Source organism: Rhinopithecus bieti, unplaced genomic scaffold, assembly GCF_001698545.2.
Source record: "Rhinopithecus bieti isolate Rb0 unplaced genomic scaffold, ASM169854v2 scaffold_15570, whole genome shotgun sequence".
Taxonomy (NCBI): Eukaryota; Metazoa; Chordata; class Mammalia; order Primates; family Cercopithecidae; genus Rhinopithecus; species Rhinopithecus bieti.
Genome location: NW_016808199.1, coordinates 363,479 through 376,867, shown reverse-complemented (window position 1 = coordinate 376,867; position 13,389 = coordinate 363,479). Strand labels below are relative to the sequence as shown.

At 46.4% G+C, this 13,389-nt stretch overlaps 1 pseudogene; it reads left to right on the top strand.

Annotated features, from left to right (window-relative positions):
* The first annotated feature begins 8,764 nt into the window (after nucleotides 1-8,764).
* LOC108537982 (60S ribosomal protein L18 pseudogene) lies at nucleotides 8,765-9,331 on the top strand (annotated as a pseudogene).
* The last annotated feature ends 4,058 nt before the right edge of the window (nucleotides 9,332-13,389 follow it).

Sequence of the window (13,389 nt, the reverse complement as noted above, 5' to 3'; positions counted from 1 at the left end):
CACCGCGCCCGGCCTGATTCTGCATTTCTAACAAGCTAGCAGGTCATGCTGATGCTGCAGGCCCAGCAAACAAATTTTTTGTTTTGCATTTATATTTTTTATTTTTTGTAGAGAGGGGGTTTCACCATGTTGCCCAGGCTGGTCTTGAACTCCTGGGCTCAAGTGATCCATCCACCTCAATCTCCCAAAGTGCCAGGATTATAGGCCTGAGCCGCTGTGCCTGGCTGGAAACCAAATTTTGAGTAGAAAGATCCTAAAGTACACAACACTTCTTAAAATATTTTCATAGAATGTTAGCAAATTTAAAAACATTTGGGAAGAACTGGATTAATCAAAATTATACAAGCTTATTTACTGTGGGACTTCTCAGAGCCTTTAATATGCCAGTGTAAAATGGGACTCCCCAGGAGAGGCATTGCGTACTCTGGGTTCCCAAACCTATTTGGTTTAGAATGCTTTTTCAGGGCTGGTAGCAGGGGCTTATAAGTTAATGTTCCTCAGAGCATGCTTTCTGAGCCACTTCTGTAACAGTTTATGAATCAACTACCTAAGGGAACAGAGCAGACTATCCCCATCTCCTCCTCCTCCCCTCTCCCTCTCAGACCAGCTCTGCTCCCCTTCATACCTCATCTACATCTCTGGGGAGGGGGAAGTGGGGACCACCCAATTTAACTGTAGGACTGCATTGTACCATACTTGGCACACTGAGTTTTGTTTCACTTTATCAGTCTGTGGTAGACTTATTTCAAACATGGATCACCAAAATCAGGGGCATGCTGTTCAATATGCCTCTTGGTATCTTTTTCTTTTTTTCTTTTTTTTAAGAGATGGAGTCTCGCTCTGTTGCCCAGGCTGGAGTGCAGTGGCACAATCTCGGCTTACTGCAAGCTCCGCCTCTCGGGTTCACGCCATTCTCCTGCCTCAGCCTCCCAGCACCTGTAGCTGGGACTACAGGTGCCCGCCGCCATGCCCAGCTAATTTTTCTATTTTTAGTAGAGATGGGGTTTCACCGTTAGCCAGGATGGTCTCAATCTCCTGACCTCATGATCTGCCCACCTCAGCCTCCCAAAGTGCTGGGATTACAGGCGTGAGCCACCATGCCCAGCCGCCTCTTGGTGTATTTTTTAGGTCCTTTTCTTTTTTTTTTTTTTTGAGATGGAGTCTTGCTCTGTCACCCAGACTAGAGTGCAGGGGCACAACCTCAGCTCACTGCAACCTCCACTTCCCGGGTTCAGGTGATTCTCCTGCCTCAGCCTCGCAAATAGCTGGGACTACAGGCGCCCACTGCCATGCCTGGCTAATTTTTGTATTTTTAGTAGAGACGGGGTTTCACCATGTTGACCAGGCTGGTCTCGAACTCATGTGATCCACCCATCTTGGCCTCCCAGAGTGCCGGGATTACAGGCATGAGCCACCATGCCCAGCCCGGTTCTTTTCTTCTTAAGCTTCTATACAAATGAGTTCTGTGCACCTTTCTATCAGGCATATGTACACCTCCAGAGCTCACAGACAAGGTCACAAAAACCATTCTCTAAAAAAGACATGTAGTTGGAGGGTGAACTCAAAAGGAGCTTCAGGACTCATATTGCACAATTCACTTGGCTTCTAGGGCAGGGTCAGTTATGGGGAATCAGGGAGCCCCCTCCCATGGTGATATGACTATATAGGCATCTGGACTGGGGACAAAAGCTAACCTGAGAGGGAGGCTGCTATGAAGGAATCCTGGTAACCAAAACAAGTAGAGGAGTGAGGAAGTAAGCCAAGAGGATGCAGAACTTAGCTCCTGCCTGGTGACAGGCACTGCTGCCTCCATGCTGAATGGCATGGGAGCAGCTTGGCCAGAGGGGCTTAGATTCCTGGTGTGCCCAGAGACGTGGATGTGGACTATGCAGACAGGAGCCACCAAACATGAGCTTGTTCTGCTCTGCCTCTCTTCAGGCCCTGGCCATTATTAGTGTGATAAGTGTGTCGGAGACTCTAAAGGATAGAAGAGGAACCTACACCAGACTGCACAATCACACAGGGCTGCCTGGAGGAGGCAATACTGGAGCTCCTGCAGGGAGGTGGGTGGTATGGAAATGGGAGTCCAGGAGAGTTACCCTGATGATTTCCCTCTACATGGAAGGAAAAAACAAGAGTGGGGGCATAAGTAATCCTTCCCCCAGCAGATGGATTCAAGCCATCTAAGAACAGAAGGGGAAAAGAAGTGTTCCAGGCTAGGAGCCAGCACGAGCTAACATCAGGAGGCATCTAAGAGCACGGCTCACTAAGAAACTACAAAGAGATGAGGCTAGAGATACAGGCAGAGTCCAGCTCACAAAAGACCTTGAATGTCATGGCAGATTTGATCCTGCTGACTCTAAAGGTCAACTGAGGAGTTCAAACAGGGATCTACGCTCAGATTTCTGCTTTTGGAAGGTCACCCTGGCTGTGGTAGCATGTGCTGGGGATGAAGGGGCTAAAGGTGGCACAGCCACAATGATCCCAGGCAGGAAAATGAGGCTGAGTTAGGGCAGGAGCTGTGGAAATGAATGGGATTCAAGATGGTGACTGAGAAGGCACATTTATATCCTCTCCTTCCCTTCAACTGATGGACCAGTGTTTTAAACAGGCTAAGCTACAACAACAAACATGACAGGTTGAATGCGGTGGCTCACACCTGTAATCCCAGCACTTTGGGAGGCCTACGTGAGCAAATCACCTGAGGTCAGGAGTTTGAGACCAGCCTGACCAACATGGCGAAACCCCATCTCTACTAAAAATACAAGAATTAGCTGGGCATGGTGGTGTGCGCCTGTAATCCCATCTACTCTGGAGGCTGAGACAGGAGAATTGCTTGAACCTGGGAGGCAGAGGTTACAGTGAGCAGAGATTGCACCACTGCACTCCAGCCTGGGTGACACAGCGAGACTCTGCCTCAAAAAAAAATAGAAAGAAAGAAAGAAAGAAACAAAGAGGATGGAAGGATGTCGTTAGTCATTAGCAGACAAGTGATTTCATCTGGAAGATGAAAAGGAATTAGAGACCTGTGGGGTAAATTAGAGGGGCTGGAGCACAGCAGGGCTGAGCCATCTGCCTGTGAGAACCTGAGGGAGCCTCTAGGCTCCAGTGCAGGTATCACAGAGAGCAAAGTGAAAATGGGGCTAGAACAGGCAGAATAAATGAAGATCCAGGTATGGACAGTTAATGCCCCTTCCCCCAAGTCATGAGTTCAACCAAGCACTTACCCCAAGGTAAAAAATCAGACTCTGCTGGACGTGGCGGCTCATGCCTGTAATCTCAGCACTTTGGGAGGCCGAGGCGGGTGGATCACAAGGTCAGGAGATCGAGACCATCCTGGCTAACATGGTGAAATCCCGTTGCTACTAAAAATACCAAAAATTAGCCTGGCGCGGTGGCGGGCACCTGTAGTCCCAGCTACTCAGGAGGCTGAGGCAGGAGAATGGCGTTAAGTAAACCCAGGAGGCAGAGCTTGCAGTGAGCCGAGATCGCGCCACTGCACTCCAGCCTGGGCGACACAGCGAGATTTCCTCTCAAAATATAAATAAATAAATAAATAAACAAATGAGAACTGTGTACACCACCTGGTGAGATAAGTGCTGCTAGTATAGGGGTCGGCACCCTTGAGGAAGCCCTCCTTACTATGGCATTTAGGGGTCCATAAGTGTAATGACTGGTTCCCACTCTAAGCTCTGCCCACAGGCACATAACCCCCTTTGGCCTGTGCACAAAATTCCTTTAGATATGGAAGGACACCAGGTAGCCCCATATATTTTAGAAAAGCTTCCAAAGTGAAGGAAAAAGAGCCAAAGAAGTCCTTAGAGAACCTTCAGAGAATAAAATATTAAAAATAAATAAATAAAATGTGTATTCTCAGGGAAGCTCAAGGAAATACAACTTAAAAAACACACACACAAGATGTTAAGAAAAAAAGGAACAATTAGAGAAACAATTATCTTTTTAAAGATTGTGGCAAATACATAATATAAAATTCACCATTTTAACCATTTTTAAACATACAATTCAGTGACTGTATTAGTCTGTTTTCACACTGCTATAGAGATACTACCCAAGACTAGGTAATTTGCAAAGGAAAGAGGTTTAATTGACTCACAGTTCCACATGGCTGGGGAGGCCTCAAGAAACTTAAAATCGTGGCAGAAGGCGAAGGGGAAGCAAGAACCTTCTTCACATGACAGCAGGAGACAGTATGCGTCAATGCAGGAAAAACTACCAGTTATAAAACCATCAGATCAGGTGAGAAGTCATTCACTATTACGAGAACAGCATGGGGAAAACTGCCCCCATACTCCAATCACTTCCCACCAGGTCTTTTCCTAAACACCTGGGGATTACAATTCAAGATGAGATTAGGTGGGGACACAAAGTCTAACCACATCAGTGGCATTAAGGATATTCACATTGTTCTAAAACTGTCATCAACAACCATCTCCACTCTTTTTATCTTGCAAAACTGAAAGTCTGTACCCATGAAGCAATAACTCCCCATCCTCAGCTGGCCCTGATCCTGGCAACCACCATTCCACTTTCTGTCTCCATGAATTTGACTACTCTAAGTATCTCATATGAGTGAAATCATACAATAATTGTCCTTTGTTACTGGCTTACTTCACATGCATAATGTCTTCAAGTTTCACTAATGTAGCATGTGTCAGAATTACCTTCCTTTTTAAAGCTGAATAATAGTCCATTTGGCATGGATATACCAAATTTTGTTTATCCATTCATCTGTCTGTGGACACTTGAGTTGTTTCCACCTTTTGGCTATTGTGAATAATACTGCTGTGAACATGTGTGTGCAAACATAAAACAAGTAATTTTTTGGCCGGGCACAGTGGCTCATGCCTGTAATCCCAGCACTTTGGGAGACCGAGGCAAGCAGATCACCTGAGGTCAGGAGTTTGAGACCAGCCTGGCCAACATGGTGAAACCCTGTCTCTGCTAAAAATGCAAAAATTAGCCAGATGCAGTGGCGCATGCCTATAATTCCAGCTACATGGGAGGCTGAGGCACAAGAATCGCTTGGACCTGGGAGGTGGAGGTTGCAGTGAGCCAAGATCACGCCACTGCACTCCAGCCTGGGCGACAGAGTGAGACTCCATCTCAAAAAAGAAGTAACTTTTTACAATTGAAAATATGGTTAACAAAATAAAACTTGCTAGATGGCTTGGAAAATAAAATTGATGGAATGTCTGGAACGCAGACAAAACATCAAAAAGACAAAAAAATACAAGACGAGAAATAAAATACATCAAGGACTTATTCAAGTTCAACATTCAACCAGTTGACACTCCAGAAAGAGAACAGAGACAACAAAGGGCAAGGGGTTACCGAAGAAATAATAAAAGAAAATTTCCTAGAGCCATGAGTTAACCATGTTGAAGCCCAGCCATGTGTCATGTACCTTGTGGATACTGGAGCTACATACAACTGCCACACGTTCCTGCCACATGGTACTGAGAATCTTGGGAGAGAGAGACAGAAACCAAACAATTGCATAAATTAATGTAAAATTGCAGCTAGAATGCAGAGTGCAAAGGAACCTATAAAAACTTAGGCCAAGGCAGAGCCTCCTGAGACAGGGATGTTCAAGCTCAGAAGCAACCAGGCAGGAGAGAATGGGAGGAGTTTTTGGCAAAGGGAACAGCATGTGTAAAGACTGTGTGGCCAGAGAGGGCATGATGAGTTCGAAGAGTTAAAAGAACACCTGCATGGCTGGAGCTAAGAAGAGGCTTCCTAGGTGGTGAGCAGTGGAGGAGGTGAGGAGTAGATCCAACCATGTCAGACTTTGAGGGCCCAAGAGTGATAAGAAGCCAAGTTTTAGAGACAAAAACAGGTCCCTAGGGAGATAGAAAATGCTTTCTATTCCTTCTGGACACCAAGAAACAAAGCACAAGTTAAATCCTCAGCAACTACTTACTTCTCTAGTGCTGGATGGGACTTCCTACTCCACTGTGAAGAGCTCAGTCTGGCCCTGTCCTGTGCAGCACAAGGAGGGCAAAGCTCCTTAGACTAAATCATGGTGCTTTGGTTTTTAAAACTTGACTGAAGGACTTGGGTGACTGATGGGTGAGCAAGAGGAAAGTTGTTTGGATTCATGGGTGTACATTTAAGCAGTTTCAATATTCCATGTTTGAGTGCGACTGTGATGCATATTGATACATTCATTTTGCACATCTGATTATTTCTTTAGGATCTATTTCTAGAAATAAAATTTCTGGTATAAACAGATGGGGCATTTTTAGGGCTTTGGCCCTACAGAGCAGTTGTTCCAGTTTACAGCCCCAGCAGTGGATGAGTGTCTGTTTACTCAAACTCTCCCCTGCCCAGCTGTCATTATTACTATATCTTTCTAATCTCTGCCAATTCAGCAGGAAAAAAGAGGTATCTTGTGGTTTTAGTCCTCCTTCTCCTCTTCCTCCTCTTCTTCCTCTTCCTCCTCCCTTTTTAAGACAGGGTCTCAGTTGGTCACCCAGGCTGGAATGCAGTGTCTCAATCACAGCTCACTGAAGCCTGGACTCAGGCAATCTTTCTGCCTCAGTCTCCGGAGTAGCTGGAACTACAGGTGTGCACCACCATGACCAGCTAATTAAAAAAAAAAAAAAACTTACAGAGGGCTGGTTGTGGTGGTGGCTCACGCCTGTAATCCAAGCCCTTTGAAAGGCTGAGGCAGGCAGCCTGGTTAAGTCCAGAACTTTAAGACCAGCATGAACAACATAGTGAATACACAAAACACAAAAATCCGCTGGTTGTGTGGTGGTGTGCACCTGTAGTCCCTGCTACTTGGGAGGCTGAGGCAGGAAGATCGTTTGAGCCTGGGAGGCAGAGGCTTCAGTGAGCCATGATCACAGCACTGGACTCCAGCCTGGGTGACAAAGTGAAACTGTCTCATTTTGTGGGTATGGGGTTTCACTTTGCCGCCCAAGCTGGTGTTGGACTGCTAGCTTCAAGCAATCCTCATACCTCGGTCTCCCAAAGTGCTGGGATTACAGGCGTGAGTCACTGCGTTTGGCCACATTTCTTTTATTATTCTCATGGTTACAGTTGTTTCATATATTTACGGGTCATTTCTACTTTTTTATTTTTTGAGATGGAGTATTGCTCTGTCACCCAGGCTGGAGTGCAGTGGCATGATCTCAGCTCACTGCAACCTCCGCCTCCCAGGTTCAAGAGATTGTCCTGCCTCAGCCTCCCCGGTAGCTGGGACTACAGGTGCCTGCCACCATGCCTAGCTAATTTTTGTATTTTTAGCAGAGATAGGTTTTCACCATGTTGGCCAGGCTGGCCTTGAACTCCTGACCTCAAGTGATCCACCCACTTCAGCCTCCCAAAGTGCTGGGATTACAGGCATGAGCCACTGCGCCCAGCCATATCTACTTATTTTTAAACTATATATCCATGCCCTGTGCCCATTCCTATTGGGAATATGTCTTTTTCCTATTGATTTGTACCGATATTAACTCCCTGTGTGATATACATTTAATTATCCCAATTTATCATTTGCTTATTAATTTTATGATATTTTTATATCATAAACAAATCTTTTTGCAGTCACGTTTCCAATCTTTCCTTTATGGTTTCTATTTCCATGTTAAACTTAGGATGGCCTCCCTCACATTGACATTACATAAATGTTTTCCTCTATTTCATTCTATTATTTGTTTGGTATCCTTGTTTACATTTAACTCTATCCCATTTGGAATTTATGTTAGTATGTGGTTTGAAGAAAGATCAAATCCTTAATTTTTTCAGCCATATTTATTTCCTCTCCATTTTGAAATGCCAAATGTGTCATTTTCTAAACATTTAAAGTATACTTGGGACTTCTGGGCTTTCTACTACATGACATTGGTGTATCCTTTATAACTGTTATAGCCCCCTACATTCTTTTTTTCTTTATTTACTTGATTTTTCTCTCCCATTTACCAGTGATTTTAAAATGAATTTATCAAGTTCACTACCACCCTCCCTCCAAACAATTCCTTTAGGACCTTGACTGGAATTTATAAATTAACTTTAAGATAACTTCCCTTGCAATGATAATTGTCCCATCTCTTGGCTTCAACGCCCCACATTAGAGCATGTTTACAATAAGCCAAGGTCAAATCGGTGCATCCAGCAGGTTCCTGTCCCTGCCGGGAAGCACAAGTTTCTCCCTGTCCCCTGCCCACCCTGCTGGCTCTGGCAGGCCCTGAAAGGCCCATTAGGAAGAGGCCACTCCTCCATCTTCATTAACACCTGTGCCCTGGGGACCAGACCAGAAGTTCTAGGAAGAGGAAAGTCCTCTCCTCACCTCTCCCCACATACCATGCACTTCCCCCAACAATGTGAGGAGCAGCTGCAGATTCACCATGCCCTGCCCCCAACCTAACATAAGCACTTAGAGTTGGAGTCACTGAGGCTTCAGGGAGAGGGAGGGACTTGCCTGCCACATCCTGGGGTCTTGACTGGGTAGGTTTCCCTGGGAGACCAAGAACACAGATGTTCTGATGTTCTTTATCATATTGATGGGGGAGGAGGGTGGGTGTTGAGGTTTACTAATGACAATTTACAGGAGTCAATTACAAGTGAGGATGAGCACAGCTATCCCAACTGCAGCCTCCTGTTTCCCTCCTCTGCCTACCCCACCCCACTCCCACCTCCACGGCCCTCTATAAACTGTGGCAGATGGACCTTGGTAACACCACCACCCGGGGCTTGTTAGAAATTAGAAATGTGGCTTTCCGGACCTGGCCAAGCAGGAGGCACCATCATGGGAGTTGACATCTGCCCCAACAAGGTTCCGCGCAAGGAGCCCAGGAGCCAGGATATCTACCTTAGGCTGTTGGTCAAGCTGTACAGGTTTCTGGCCAAACAAACCAACTCCATATTCAACCAGGTTGTACTGAAGAGGTTGTTTATGAGTCACACCAACCGGTCACTCTGTTGCCCAGATGATCCTGAAGATGAAGCTTCCTGGCCGGGAAAACAAAATGGCCGTGGTCGTGGGGGCCATAATGGATGACGCGCGGGTTCAGGAGGTACTCAAACTGAAGGTGTGTGCGCTGCGCCTGACCAGCCGGGCGGCCGCCGCATCCTCACGGCAGGGCAGGGGGCAAAATCATCACTTTTGACCAGCTGGCCCTGGACTCCCCCAAGGGCAGTGGCACCATCGTGCTCTCTGGTTCTCTCAAGAGCCAAGAGGTGTACCGGCACTTCGGTAAGGCTCCGGGAACCGCGCACAGCCACCCCAAACCTTACGTCCGCTCCAAGGGCCGGAAGTTCGAGCGCACCAGAGGCCAACTGGCCAGCCGAGACCACAAAAACTAACCCTGGAGCCTACCCTCTTATTAAAAAGATTTTGGATGAAGAGAGAAAAAGAAAAGGAAAGAAAGAAAAGGAGGAAAGAAATGTGGACCCCACCCTTGTCCTGCTGAGTCAGAAACTGCGTTTCAATCAAATCCCCAGGCAATTGTGTGCACGTGAAAGTTTCAGAAGCTAGGATCCCGAGACTCACCTGAGCTGGATGGAGCTCACAACAGCCGCTGAGATAATCACCCACCCTGGCTCCGCCTCTCTTGGGACAAGCCTGACCTCAGGAGTAGGGCCTGGGCAAAGCTGAAAAGTGAAAGAACCAAAGCTTCTCTCAGACACCAGGTGCATCAGAAACCAGCCTATTTCGTGCGTCGAGGGCTGTGTGGAGTGATGGTCAAGCATGAGGTCAGTGTGACACACACTTGGGTTCCAGTTGTTGCACTGACCCTTACAGGGGTTGTGACATGGGGCCCTCTATGAGCCTCAGCCGACTTACCTGTCAAGTGGCAAGAGCTATACCACCCCACAGACCTGATGGGAAAATAGAGGTAAGTTTATCAAATGTCCAGGAGAGTACCACATCATAGTGGGTATTTACTACAAAGGATAATATTGATGCAGGGCAGGTGAACCCCAGAATTGAGACTTAGCCTGGAGGGTTTTTGGCTTCTCTCAGGAAAGAATTTAAGGGTGAGCCAGTGGTGTTAGACAGCAACTTTTACTGAAGCTGCAGTGTACTGCAACAGCAGAGTGACTGCTCCTTGTGGGACAGGGCTACCCCACAGGCAGTGTGCCAAGAATAGCAGTTCACAGGCAGTTTTGTAGTCATATTTATATCCACTTTTTTTTTTTTTTTTTTTTGAGATGGAGTCTTGCTCTGTTGCCCAGGCTGAAGTGCAGCCTCGACTCACTGCAGCTTCTGCCTCCCAGGTTCAAGCAATTTTCTGCCTTAGCCTCCTGAGTAGCTGGGATTGCAGGTGCATGCCACCACACCCGGCTAATATTTTTATTTTTAGTGGAGACGGGGTTTCACCATGTTGGCCAGGCTGGTCTTGAACTCCTGGCCTCAAGTGATCCACCTGCCTCAGCCTCCCAAAGTGCTGAGATTACAGGCATGAGCCACTGCACCCACCATCATCTCTAGCTTGGACTTCTGTGAGCCTCCTCACTGGTTCCCTGCTCTCACATTGAACCCCTAGACTCTTGTCTTCATCCAGCAGCTAAAACAAGCCAATTAAAGCAATCATGTCACATCACTCCCTGCTTAAGACTCTCCAGAAGAAACTCTAAACCCGTTTCCTAATTTGAAGACCTTAAATGATGATTCCTACCTTACTATCTCTGTCTAACCATATTTTAGGCTAGTCTTCTCCTTGTTCACACTATATTAGCCTCACATGCCGAGCCCGTCCCTCTGTAACTTTGCCATCTCCTACTCTGTCTGCCTATAATCTTCTCCCAGAGTAGGGTTGGTTCCTTCTGGTAATTCAGGTCTCAACTCAAATGTCACCTCCTCAGAGAGCTAGGGTACCCCTTCTCTGTCACCCTGCGTCACATCACTCTGTTGTGTATTCTCTAGAGCCCTCACCACAACAAGCAGTGGTTATCCTGTATGTTTATTTCTTTTTCTTTCTTTTTGAGACAGGGTCTTGCTCTGTTGCCCAGGCCGGAGTACAGTGGCGTGACCTCAGCTCACCTCTGTCTCCCAGGCTCAAGTGATCCTCCCACCTCAGCCTTCTGAGTAGCTGGGACTACAGGCATGAACCATCATACCTGGCTAACTTTTGTTTGTTTGTTTGTTTTAGTAGAGATGGGGTTTAACCATGTTGCCCAGGCTGGCCTCAAACTCCTGGGCTGAAATGACCCACCTGCCTCAGGCTCCCAAAGTGCTGGGACTCCAGGCATGAGCCACCCGCACCTGGCCCTATTTCTTTACTTGGTCATTGTCTCCCCATCTCACACCCCCACCATCCATAGAATGAGGGATAATAAGGATTTTGTTTTGTCCACTACTGTATATCTAGGACTTAGAATGGTGACTGGGACATATTACGTGCTCAGTTAACATATATGAATAAAGTAATAAAGATGCTTACTCTTCACCCTCCTTTCTGCTACCTTCCTGCTGAACTGTGTGCAGTGGCTGGCTATATACCACATCAGCCCAGAGCAGTGTTTATAATGGCGGTTTTCAGGCATCTCCTCTCCTTCAGATGCATGAATTAGAATTTCTGGGGGAGTGTCCTGGGAATTTTTATTTGGAGGCCACTGCTTTAGATAACCAAGAATTGGTTCAGGTCAGGGCCTAGCAGAAAGCCTTTTTCTCCCCCCCTCTTCAAAATATTGTGACTGACTGTGCTTTCAAGAGGACATTGATAGCTTCATCCTGGTATGCAGGAAGCACTTAAGAACTATTAGTTGGAAAGAAGATGAAATGAAATCTGTACTTAGTTATTACAACTTTCTTTTTTCTCTTTTTCCCAAGATACCAAGGGCAAGTAATTACAACTTTCTTGATGCAGTAGAGGAATCACTGATCTGGGAACCGAGAGGACTGGGTTTGTCCCCCAGTTGTTGCTGCTTCCTAGGGAGGGCAGCCTCTGAGCCCCAGATTTCTTATCTATAAAAAGGGACAAGTAGTACTTAGACAATGGAGTTGTTTCATTCATTCATTCATCCATTCAAACGTTTATTATCTCTGCATACTAGGACTGAGCCAAGGCCCAGGTGATATAGAAATAAGAGGCTAGGCATGGTGGCTCACACCTATAATCCCATCACTTGGGGAGGCCGAGGTGAGTGGATCACCTGAGGTCAGGAGTTCAAGACCAGCCTGGCCAACATGGTGAAACCCCATCTCTACTAAAAATACAAAAATTAGCCGGGCATGATAGCAGGCACCTGTAATCTCAGCTACTTGGGAGGCTGAGGCAGGAAAATCTCCTGAACCCAGGAGGCGGAGATTGCAGTGAGCCAAGATCACACCACTGCACTCCAGTCTGGGCAACAGTGAGACTCCATCTCAAAAAAAAAAAAAAAAAAAAAAAAAACGGACATTGTGAGGAATAATGATATGTGTCCCCAGAATCAAAAGTGCCCCACCCTCTCCCTGTTTGTAGCTGTGGTCTCAGTGAGGCCCCAGAGCAACACAGGAGAAAGGACCTGCTCTGATACAGAGTCTGATGGAACTTTATTTAAATCATGATGCCTCTAGCATTATGGGAACAGGCATGAGACATCCCAAGCCAGCTCAAAGGAGTTAACTTTCTTCAAAACTTATATAGAATAAATTCACTTTCTATGCTACCAATCTTCATTCACTCATCCATACAACAAATATTTACTGCATATTCACTACTATTCCTATTGGATGTTGTGCAGCTGGTGGAGGAGGTTGCCATTTGCAGTAAAGGAAACATTGGCTAAGAAACAGGTTTGAGGCTGGCCGTGGTGGCTCACGCCTGTAATTCCAGCACTTTGGGAGGCCAAGGGAGTCAGATCACTTGAAGTCAGGACTTTGAGACCAGCCTAACCAACATGGTCTCCACTAAAAATACAAAAATTAGCCAGTCGTGGGGGCATGTGCCTGTAATCCCAGCTACTCAGGAGGCTGAGGCAGGCGAATCGCTTGAACCTGGGAGGTGTAGGTTACAGTGAGCCAAGGTCATACCACTACCTGGGTGACAGAAACTGTCTCAAAAAAAAAAAAAAGGAAAAAAAATTTGAGGGAATATTGTAAGTTTCATTCTAGAGAAGCTGAGTTTAAGGGCCTATGAGAGATACATGCCTGGAACTTAGGGAAGATGCCTGGCCTCCAATGTACAGAAGATATTGTAAACTATGCGTGCAGGTGTGCTAGGGGGAGAATGTAGAATAACAGGGCCCAGGACCCTCGATCTTTTTCCACTGCAGGATCCCCCCAACTTTCACCACTGGAACAACCCACACCCCATAGTGGAAAGTGAGAGGTATAATTAAGGGAATCAGAAGAAGGGAGGTTGTTATGCCCTTCTCTGGAGTCTTATTAGTCGTTTTGCTCTTCTACTTTCAGCCTTTTGATATCTTTTACAGCGT